Source organism: Aegilops tauschii, chromosome 6, assembly GCF_002575655.3.
Source record: "Aegilops tauschii subsp. strangulata cultivar AL8/78 chromosome 6, Aet v6.0, whole genome shotgun sequence".
Lineage (NCBI taxonomy): Eukaryota > Viridiplantae > Streptophyta > Magnoliopsida > Poales > Poaceae > Aegilops > Aegilops tauschii.
Window position 1 is genome coordinate 234,404,535 of NC_053040.3, and position 12,439 is coordinate 234,416,973.

Consider the following 12,439-nt stretch of genomic DNA (forward strand, 5'->3'; position numbering starts at 1 on the left):
AGGACCGAACCAATGATGGATCAATATACCTTCTGATCGAAATCTTTCCATTTTCGTTAGCACAGAGTTGAGCATTAGTAGGCATTGTTTGAGGCCTTTGCAATCTTGCATGCCAAATTTGTTCAGGAAATCTTTGAGGTACTTCTCTTGAGAAATGAAGATGCCATTGGGTTGTTCACAAATTTGAAGACTGGGAAGAATTTCAATTCTCCCATCATAGACATCTGATATTCTTAACGCATCATATATGCAAATTCGTCACTGAAACGCTTCTCAGTGCAACCAAAGTTAATATCACAAACATAAATTTTGCATATGAATAGTTCACAATCTTAAGACTTTGTGAAAAGAGTAGGGTCAAGTGAACTTGGTTCCCCTTTTCTTCACTCAGAGTATCGTACCAAGCCCGTGGGGCTTGCTTGAGCCCATAGAGAGCCTTGTTCAGTCTGAAGACTCTGTCAGGATGCTTTGGATCTTCAAAACCTAGTGGTTGAGCAACATATACTTCTTCCTCAAGCATACCATTGAGCATACGCAAGCAATATACGAATAGCTTCAAGCCTAGTAATAGGTGCAAATGTTTCACCAAAACCAATACCCTCAACCTGTGTGTATCCTTGTGGTACAAGACTTATTCGTTACCACTTGGCCATTTTTGTCTTGCTTGTTGCGGTAGATCCACTTAGTGCCGATGATATTGTGCTTGCATGGATCAGGACGATTCACAAGCTCCCACACATTGTTGAGCTCGAATTGTTGCAATTCTTCTTTTATGGCTTGAATCCATTCAGGCTCCAGAAATGCTTCATCAACTTTGGTGGGCTCTGTGATAGAGACAAATCCAAAATGCCCAGAAAAGTTAGCTAAATGTGAAGCTCTTGAGCGAGTGAGGGGACCAGGTGCATTGATGTTGTCGAGGATCTTCTCAATCTGCACTTCATTCACCACTCGCGGATGAGCTGGACGAGGGCCTTGTTGAGGTTGAGAATTTTCCTCAGAGTCTTCAGGATTAACAGTTTCTTCACGACAGGAAATGATCACTTCTTCTTCAGCTATTTCTTCACTAGGCACAATTTCACCAGTGCCCATCAGCTTGATAGATTCCTCAGGAGGCATTTCATCTAGCACAGATGGCAGGTGCTCTCTTTGCGAGCCATTAGTTTCATCAAACCACACATCTACAGTTTGAACAACCTTGTTGTGGTAGGTGTTCAAGACTATGTAGGTGTTCGAGTCCTTTTCGTAACCAAGCATAAAACCCTCATGTGCTTTTGGTGCAAATTTAGAATTGTGATCTGGATCTCTAATCCAGCATTTAGCACCGAAGGCTTTGAAATAACTCACATTGGGTTTCTTGTTAGCGAAGATCTCATATGAAGTCTTCTTGGGGAATTTGTGAAGATATACCCGATTGATGATGTGACAAGCAGTATCAATTGCTTTAAGCCACCATCGATGAGAAGTCTTGTATTCATCAAGCATAGTGTGAGCCATCTCAATGAGTGTCCTGTTGTTGCGTTCTTCAATTCCATTATGCCGAGGAGTATATGGAGCAGATAGCTCATGAGTGATACCAAGTTCGTCAAGATAGTCATCAAGGCATGTGTTCTTGAACTCGATGCCATTGTCGCTTCTGATGTTCTTGATCTCGAGATCATAATTCGTGATGTCCTGATTTGTGCACCATCTGAAGACACCCTACACTTTAGCCTTGAAGGTAATGATTTGCACCTAGGTGAAACAAGAATAATCATCAACTATGACGAATCCGTAGAGTGATGCTACATTGGTTAGTATGGCATAATGAGCGGGATCAAAGAGATCCATATGAAGTAATTCAATGGGACGAGTAGTGGTCATGATTGTCTTTGCGGAGTGCTTGGATTTGGTCATCTTTCCAGCCTCACAAGCGCCGCAAAGGTGAACTTTGATGAATTTTACACCCTCGATGCCAATGATATGCTTCTTCTTGACGAGTGTGCTCAAATTCCTCATGCCAGCATGTCCAAGTTGTCGATGCCATAGACAGCACTCTGAGGCTTTTGCCAGAAGGCACGTGGCCGGTTGAGGATCTAGAGAGAAATCTACAATGTCCAAACCACCTCTCCTAAAGCCTTCGAAGACTTTGGACTTTTCAGATTCCATTATCACAATGCATCTATATTGGCCAAATATGACAATCATATCAAGATCACAAAGCATTGAGACAGACATGAGGTTGTATCCGAGGGACTCGACAAGCATAACTTTTTCCATGTGTCGATCCTTTGAGATAGCAACCTTACCTAGACCCAATACCTTCATCTTTCCTTTGTCAGCGTAGGTGATATCGTTCAGATGAGATGAAGTAAGGGGAGCATCGGCGAGGAGATTGTTGTCATCAGTCAAGTGATTGGTGTAGCCACTGTCTGGAACCCGTTCAGCAACTTTTGGAGTATCATCCTGTAGAAGCAATAGGCAGGAGTGTAGTCATCAGCATAATCTTTTGTGTTGGTGGAGTCACCCTTTTCTTCGTGGTCTAAGATGGACTTGCTGATGAACTCCGTAGCGAGGGACAAGCTTGCTACCCCAGAGTCAGACTCCTCCTCAGATTCCTCAGCTTCTTCAGATTCTTCCTCAGAGCCCATTTCCTTTCCAATGAAAGCACGAGCTTTACCGGAGGTGCTTTTGTTCTTTGATCATGACTTCACGGAAGATTTTGATGACTTCTTCTTTTTATCATCAGACTCGTCATCCTTGCTAGACTTCTTCTTCCTTGATCCCTTTTTCTAGAGGGGACAGTCAGCGATGTAATGGCCTGGCTTCTTGCATTTGTGGCAAGTTCTCTTGTCGTAGTCTCAAGCAGAAGCTTCTCCAATGTTTTTCAAGTCATGCTTTGGAGAATTTCCAAAGTAGTTCCTCCTGGAGAACTTCTGGAACTTCCTCACAAGCATCGCCAGTTCTCTGCCAATTTCCCCAGCATCATCAGTACTACATTCAGACTCTTCTTCTTCAGTTGAAGAAATTTCCTTGGCTTTAGCCTTTTCCTTCAGAGCGCGAGGTCGTCCATAGCTGGGACCATACATATCTCTTTTCTCAACTTGCTGAAATTCATGAGTATTGAGTCTCTCAAGAATATCAGCGGGAACAAGTGACTTGTAATTAGGACGCTCTTGAATCATCAAGGCCAAGGTGTCAAAGGAGCTGTCAAGAGACCTCAGCAATTTCTGAAGGAAATATGCCCTAGAGGCAATAATAAAGTATTATTTATTTCCTTATATCATTATAAATGTTTATTATTCATGCTAGAATTGTATTAACCGGAAACATAATACATGTGTGAATACATAGACAAACAGAGTGTCACTAGTATGCCTCTACTTGACTAGCTCGGTAATCAAAGATGGTTATGTTTCCTAGCCATATACATGAGTTGTCATTTGATTAACGGGATCACCTCATTAGGAGAATGACGTGATTGACTTGACCCATTCCGTTAGCTTAGCACTCGATCGTTTAGTATGTTGCTATTGCTTTCTTCATGACTTATACATGTTCCTATGACTATGAGATTATGCAACTCCCGTTTACCGGAGGAACACTTTGTGTGCTACCAAACGTCACAACGTAACTGGGTGATTATAAAGGTGCTCTACAGGTGTCTCCAAAGGTACTTGTTGGGTTGGCGTATTTCGAGATTAGGATTTGTCACTCCGATTGTCGGAGAGGTATCTCTGGGCCCACTCGGTAATGCACATCACTATAAGCCTTGCAAGATTGTGACTAATGAGTTAGTTGCGGGATGATGTATTACGGAACGAGTAAAGAGACTTGCCGGTAACGAGATTGAACTAGGTATCGAGATACCGACGACCGAATCTCGGGCAAGTAACATACCGATGACAAAGGGAACAACGTATGTTGTTATGCGGTCTGACCGATAAATATCTTCGTAGAATATGTGGGAACCAATATGAGCATCCAGGTTCCGCTATTGGTTATTCACCGGAGAGGTGTCTCGGTCATGTCTACATAGTTCTCGAACCCGTAGGGTCCGCACGCTTAAAGTTACGATGACAGTTATATTATGAGTTTATATGTTTTGATGTACCGAAGGTTGTTCGGAGTCCCGGATGTGATCACGGACATGACGAGGAGTCTCGAAATGGTCGAGACATAAAGATTAATATATTGGACGACTATATTCGGACACCGGAAGTGTTCCGGAGAAGTTTCGGATAAAACCGGAGTGCCGGAGGGGTTACCGGAACCCCCGGGGAAGTATTGGGCCTTAGTGGGCCTGAGGGGAGAGAGAGGGCAGCAGCCCAGGAGGTGGTGCGCCCCCTCCCATGGGGAGTCCGAATTGGACTAGGGGAGGGGTGCGCGGCCCCTCTTTCCCTCTCCCTCTCCCTCTCTTTCCTTCCCCCTTCTCTCTTCCTAGTTGGACTAGGAAAGGGGAGTCCTACTCCTACTAGGAGGAGGACTCCCCCCCTCCTTGGTGCACACCAAGGGCCGGCCGGCCTCCCCCCAGTTCTCCTTTATATACGGGGGCAAGGGGGCACCTCTGGACACACAATTGATATACGATATTTTAGCCGTGTGCGGTGCCCCCCTCGGCTGGATCGGAGTTCGAGGGACGTCATCGAGCTGAACGTGTGCTGAACTCGGAGGTGCCGTGCGTTCGGTACTTGATCGGTCGGATCGTGAAGACGTACGACTACATCAACCGCGTTGTGTTAACGCTTCCGCTTTTGGTCTACGAGGGTACATGGACAACACTCTCCCCTCTCGTTGCTATGCATCACCATGATCTTGCGTGTGCGTAGGCATTTTTTTGAAATTACTACGTTCCCCAACAGTGGCATCCAAGCATGGTTTTATGCGTTGATGCTATGCACGAGTAGAACACAAGTGAGTTGTGGGCGATATAAGTCATACTGCTTACCAGCATGTCATACTTGGGTTCAGCGGTATTGTGAGATGAAGCGGCCCGGACCGACATTACGCGTACGCTTACGCGAGACTGGTTTCACCGTTGCGAGCACTCGTTGCTTAAAGGTGACTGGCGGGTGTCTGTCTCTCTCACTTTAGTTGAACCGAGTGTGGCTACGCCCGGTCCTTGCGAAGGTTAAAACAGCACCAACTTGACAAACTATCGTTGTGGTTTTGATGCGTAGGTAAGAACGGTTCTTGCTAAGCCCGTAGCAGCCACGTAAAACTTGCAACAACAAAGTAGAGGACGTCTAACTTGTTTTTGCAGGGCATGTTGTGATGTGATATGGTCAAGACATGATGCTATATTTTATTGTATGAGATGATCATGTTTTGTAACCGAGTTATCGGCAACTGGCAGGAGCCATATGGTTGTCGCTTTATTGTATGCAATGCAATCGCCATGTAATTGTTTTACTTTATCACTAAGTGGTAGCGATAGTCGTAAAAGCAATAAGTTGGCGAGACGACATTGATACTACGATGGAGATCAAGGTGTCGCGCCGGTGACGATGGTGATCATGACGGTGCTTCGGAGATGGAGATCACAAGCACAAGATGATGATGGCCATATCATATCACTTATATTGATTGCATGTGATGTTAATCTTTTATGCATCTTATCTTGCTTTGATTGACGGTAGCATTATAAGATGATCTCTCACTAAAATTTCAAGATAAAAGTGTTCTCCCTGAGTATGCACCGTTGCGAAAGTTCTTCGTGCTGAGACACCACGTGATGATCGGGTGTGATAGGCTCTACGTTCAAATACAACGGGTGCAAAACAGTTGCACACGCGGAATACTCAGGTTAAACTTGACGAGCCTAGCATATGCAGATATGGCCTCGGAACACGGAGACCGAAAGGTCGAGCGTGAATCATATAGTAGATATGATCAACATAGTGACGTTCACCATTGAAACTACTCCATCTCACGTGATGATCGGACATGGTTTAGTTGATATGGATCACATGATCACTTAGAGGATTAGAGGGATGTCTATCTAAGTGGGAGTTCTTAAGTAATATGATTAATTGAACTTAAATTTATCATGAACTTAGTCCTGATAGTATTTTGCAAATTATGTTGTAGATCAATAGCTCGCGTTGTTGCTTCCCTGTGTTTATTTTTGATATGTTCCTAGAGAAAAATTATGTTGAAAGATGTTAGTATCAAAGATGCGGATTGGATCCGTGATCTGAGGATTATCCTCATTGCTGCACAGAAGAATTATGTCCTTGATGCACCGCTAGGTGACAGACCTCTTACAGGAGCAGATGCAGACGTTATGAACGTTTGGCTAGCTCAATATGCTGACTACTTGATATTTTAGTGCACCATGCTTAACGGCTTAGAATCGGGATTTCAAAGACGTTTTGAACGTCATGGACCATATGAGATGTTCCAGGAGTTGAAGTTAATATTTAAATAAAATACCCGAGTTGAGAGATATGAAGTCTCCAACAAGTTCTATAGCTAAAAGATGGAGGAGAATAGCTCAAGCAGTGAGCATGTGCTCAGATTGTGTGGGTACTACAATCGCTTGAATCAAGTGGGAGTTAATCTTCCAGATAAAATAGTGATTGACAGAATTCTCTAGTCACCATCACCAAGTTAGTAGAACTTCGTGATGAACTATAGTATGCAAGGGATGACGTAAGTAATTCCCAAGCTCTTCGTGATGCTGAAATCGACGAAGGTAGAAATCAAGAAAAACATCAAGTGTTGATGGTTGACGAGACCACTAGTTTCAAGAAAAGGGCAAAGGGAAGAAGGGGAACTTCAAGAAGAACGGCAAGCAAGTTGCTACTCAAGTGAAGAAGCCCAAGTCTGTACCTAAGCCTGAGACTAAGTGCTTCTACTTCAAAGGGACTGGTCACTGGAAGCGGAACTACCACAAATATTTGGTGGATAAGAAGGATGGCAAAGTGAACAAAGGTATATTGGATATACATGTTATTGATGTGTACTTTACTAGTGTTTATAGCAACCCCTCAGCATTTGATACTGGTTCAGTTGCTAAGAGTAGTAACTCGAAACGGGAGTTGCAGAATAAACAGAGACTAGTAAAAGGCGAGGTGACGATGTGTGTTGGAAGTAGTTCCAAGATTGATATGATCATCATCGCACACTCCCTATACTTTCTGGATTAGTGTTGAAACTAAATAAGTGTTATTTGGTGTTTGCGTTGAGCATGAATATGATTTGATCATGTTTGTTACAATACGGTTATTCATTTAAATTAGAGAATAATTGTTGTTCTGTTTACATGAATAAAACCTTCTATGGTCATACACCCAATAAAATGGTTTGTTGGATCTCGATCGTAGTGATACATATATTCATAATAATGAAGCCAAAAGATGCAAAGTTAATAATGATAGTGCAACTTATTTGTGGCACTGCCGTTTAGGTCATATTTGTGTAAAGCGCATGAAGAAACTCCATACTGATGGGATTTTGGAATCACTTGATTATGAATCACTTGATGCTTGCGAACCGTGCCTCATGGGCAAGATGACTAAAACGCCGTTCTCCGAAACTATGGAGAGAGCAACAAATTTGTTGGAACTCATACATACAGATGTATGTGGTCCGATGAATATTGAGGCTCGTAGCAGGTATCATTATTTTCTGACCTTCACAGATGATTTGAGCAGATATGGGTATATCTACTTAATGAAAAAGAAGTCTGAAACATTTGAAAAGTTCATATAATTTCAGAGTGAAGCGGAAAATCATCGTAACAAGAAAATAAAGTTTCTACGATCTGATCGTGGAGAAGAGTATTTGAGTTATGAGTTTGGCCTTCAGTTAAAACAATGTGAAATAGTTTCACTACTCACGCCACCTGGAACACCACGGTGTAATGGTGTGTCCGAACATCGTAACCGTACTTTATTAGATATGGTGCGATATAGGATGTCTCTTACCGATCTACCACTATCGTTTTGGGGTTATGCATTAGAGACAGCTGCATTCACGTTAAATAGGGTACCATCTAAATCCGTTGAGACGACATCTTATGAACTGTGGTTTGGCAAGAAACCAAAGTTGTCGTTTCTTAAAGTTTGGGGTTGCGATGCTTATGTGAAAAGTTTCATCCTGATAAGCTCAAACCCAGATCGGAAAAGTGCGTCTTCATAGGATTCCCAAAAGTTACTGTTGGGTACACCTTCTATCACAGATCCGAAGGCAAGATATTCGTTGCTAAGAATGGATCCTTTCTAGAGAAGGAGTTTCTCTCGAAAGAAGTGAGTGGGAGGAAAGTAGAACTTGATGAGGTAACTGTACCTGCTCCCTTATTGGAAAGTAGATCATCACAGAAACCAGTTTCTGCGACACCTACACCAATTAGTGGGGAAGTTAATGATAATGATCATGAAACTTCAGATCAAGTTATTACTGAACCTCGTAGGTCAACCAGATTAAGATCCGCACCAGAGTGGTACGGTAATCCTGTTCTGTGGTTATGTTACTAGACCATGACGAACCTACAAACTATGAAGAAGCGATGGTGAGCCCAGATTCCGCAAAATGGCTTGAGGCCATGAAATCCGAGATGGGATCCATGTATGAGAACAAAGTATGGACTTTGGTTGACTTGCCCGATGGTCGGCAAGCCATTGAAAATAAATGGATCTTCAAGAAGAAGACTGACGCTGACGGTAATGTTACTGTCTATAAAGCTCGACTTGTTGCGAAAGGTTTTCGACAAGTTCAAGGGATTGACTACGATGAGACCTTCTCACTCGCAGTGATGCTTAAGTCTGTTTGAATCATGTTAGCAATTGCCGCATTTTATGAAATCTGGCAAATGGATAAACAAAACTGCATTCCTTAATGGATTCATTAAAGAAGAGTTGTATATGATGCAACCAGAAGGTTTTGTCAATCCTAAAGGTGCTAACAAAATATGCAAGCTCCAGCGATCCATCTATGGACTGGTGCAAGCATCTCGGAGTAGGAATATACGCTTTGATAAGTTGATCAAAGGATATAGTTTTATACAGACTTGCGGTGAAGCCTGTATTTACAAGAAAGTGAGTGGGAGCACTACAGCATTTCTGATAAGTATATGTGAATGACATATTGTTGATCGGAAATAATGTAGAATTATTCTGAAAAGCATAAAGGAGTGTTTGAAAGGAGTTTTTCAAAGAAAGACCTCGGTGAAGCTGCTTACATATTGAGCATCAAGATCTATAGAGATAGATCAAGATGCTTGATAAGTTTTTTCAATGAGTACATACCTTAACAAGATTTTGAAGTAGTTCAAAATGGAACAGTCAAAGAAAGAGTTTCTTGCATGTGTTACAAGGTGTGAAATTGAGTAAGACTCAAAGCCCGACCACGGCAGAAGATAGAAAGAGAATGAAAGTCATTCCCTATGCCTTGGCCATAGGTTCTATAAAGTATGCCATGCTGTGTACCAGATCTATTGTATACCCTACACTGATTTTGGCAAGGGAGTACAATAGTGATCTAGGAGTAGATCACTGGACAGCGGTCAAAATTATCCTTAGTGGAATAAGGATATGTTTCTCGATTATGGAAGTGACAAAAGGTTCGTCGTAAAGGGTTATGTCGATGCAAGTTTTGACATTAATCTAGATGACTCTAAGTCTCGGTCTAGATACATATTGAAAGTGGGAGCAATTAGATAGAGTAGCTCCGTGCAGAGCATTGTAGACATAGAAATTTGCAAAATACTTACGGATCTGAATATGACAGACCCGTTGACTAAAATTATCTCACAAGCAAAACATGATCACACCTTAGTACTCTTTGGGTGTTAATCACATAGCGATGTGAACTAGATTACTGACTCTAGCAAACCCTTTGGGTGTTGGTCACATGACGATGTGAACTATGGGTGTTAATCACATGGTGATGTGAACTATTGATGTTAAATCACATGGCGATGTGAACTAGATTATTGACTCTAGTGCAAGTGGGAGACTGAAGGAAATATGCCCTAGAGGCAATAATAAAGTATTATTTATTTCCTTATATCATGATAAATGTTTATTATTCATGCTAGAATTGTATTAACCGGAAACATAATACATGTGTGAATACATAGACAAACAGAGTGTCACTAGTATGCCTCTACTTGACTAGCTCGTTAATCAAAGATGGTTGTGTTTCCTAGCCATAGACATGAGTTGTCATTTGATTAACGGGATCACCTCATTAGGAGAATGACGTGATTGACTTGACCCATTCCGTTAGCTTAGCACTCGATCGTTTAGTATGTTGCTATTGCTTTCTTCATGACTAATACATGTTCCTATGACTATGAGATTATGCAACTCCCGTTTACCGGAGGAACACTTTGTGTGCTACCAAACGTCACAACATAACTGGGTGATTATAAAGGTGCTCTACAGGTGTCTCCAAAGGTACTTGTTGGGTTGGCGTATTTCGAGATTAGGATTTGTCACTCCGATTGTCGGAGAGGTATCTCTGGGCCCACTCGGTAATGCACATCACTATAAGCCTTGCAAGCATTGTGACTAATGAGTTAGTTGTGGGATGATGTATTACGGAACGAGTAAAGAGACTTGCCGGTAACGAGATTGAACTAGGTATCGAGATACCGACGATCGAATCTCGGGCAAGTAACATACCGATGACAAAGGGAACAACGTATGTTGTTATGCGGTCTGACCGATAAATATCTTCGTAGAATATGTGGGAACCAATATGAGCATCCAGGTTCCGCTATTGGTTATTGACCGGAGAGGTGTCTCGGTCATGTCTACATAGTTCTCGAACCCGTAGGGTCCGCACGCTTAAAGTTACGATGACAGTTATATTATGAGTTTATATGTTTTGATGTACCGAAGGTTGTTCGGAGTCCCGGATGTGATCACGGACATGACGAGGAGTCTCGAAATGGTCAAGACATAAAGATTGATATATTGGACGACTATATTCGGACACCGGAAGTGTTCCGGAGAAGTTTCGGATAAAACCGGAGTGCCGGAGGGGTTACCGGAACCCCCCGGGGAAGTATTGGGCCTTAGTGGGCCTGAGGGGAGAGAGAGGGCAGCAGCCCAGGAGGTGGCGCGCCCCCTCCCATGGGGAGTCCGAATTGGACTAGGGGAGGGGTGCGCGGCCCCTCTTTCCCTCTCCCTCTCCCTCTCTTTCCTTCCCCCTTCTCTCTTCCTAGTTGGACTAGGAAAGGGGAGTCCTACTCCTACTAGGAGGAGGACTCCCCCCCTCCTTGGCGCGCCCCAACGGCCGGCCGGCCTCCCCCCTTGCTCCTTTATATACGGGGGCGGGGGGCACCTCTGGACACACAATTGATATACGATTTTTAGCCGTGTGCGGTGCCCCCCTCCACCATATTACACCTCGATAATATCGTAGCGGAGCTTAGGCGAAGCCCTACGTCGGTAGAACATCATCATCGTCACCACGCCGTCGTGCTGAAAAAACTCTCCCTCAACACTCGGCTGGATCAGAGTTCGAGGGATTTCATCGAGCTGAACGTGTGCTGAACTCGGAGGTGCCGTGCGTTCGGTACTTGATCGGTCGGATCGTGAAGACGTACGACTACATCAACCGCGTTGTGTTAACGCTTCCGCTTTCGGTCTACGAGGGTACGTGGACAACACTCTCCCCTCTCGTTGCTATGCATCACCATGATCTTGCGTGTGCGTAGGAATTTTTTTGAAATTACTACGTTCCCCAACAATTTCTTCACCACCTCGTGGTCAGTAATATCAGCGGCGCGAAGAGTCTGCAGCTCATTTGAGATATCTCTGAGGCGATCAATAGTTTTCTGAACATTTTCATTGTCAAGCCTCTTGAAGCAGTTGGAGAGATTGCAAAGCATATCAACTCGAGAGTCAGGTTGAGTGAAAACTCCCTCATTGACCTTGGAGAACCTATCCCATATCAGCTTTGATGTTTCCACTGCACTGACTCTACTATACTATCCTTTGTTGTGATGTCCACATATGATGTTCTTCGCTTGAGAGTCGATTTGCTTGAATGTCTTCACATCAGCAGCATTGGTGCTCAAAGCGACAGCGGGAACGCCGTTCTCAACAATGAACCAGAGATCGTTGTCAATTGCCTCAAGATGCATGTGCATCTTTTTCTTACAGTAAGGATAGTTCGTGCCATCGAAGATTGGGCACACAGCAGAAACCTTGATCAAACCTGCTGTCGACATAACTAAAACTCCAGATGGTTAAACCAAAATCACACAGAACAAGGGAGCACCTTGCTCTGATACCAATTGAAAGCGCAGGTTTACGCCCAGAGCAGGGGTGAATAGGAGATTTTTAGAAATCTAAGTCCTCACAGAATCAGAGTACATGCATACATGATATGTAAGAGTGAAGAACATGCAATCACATAAGCATACAAGCATGAAGAATATGAACAGAGGAAATGAAATATTGCATGATGAAACTCTTCAGTTCAAATTCATCAGTAGATAGATCAC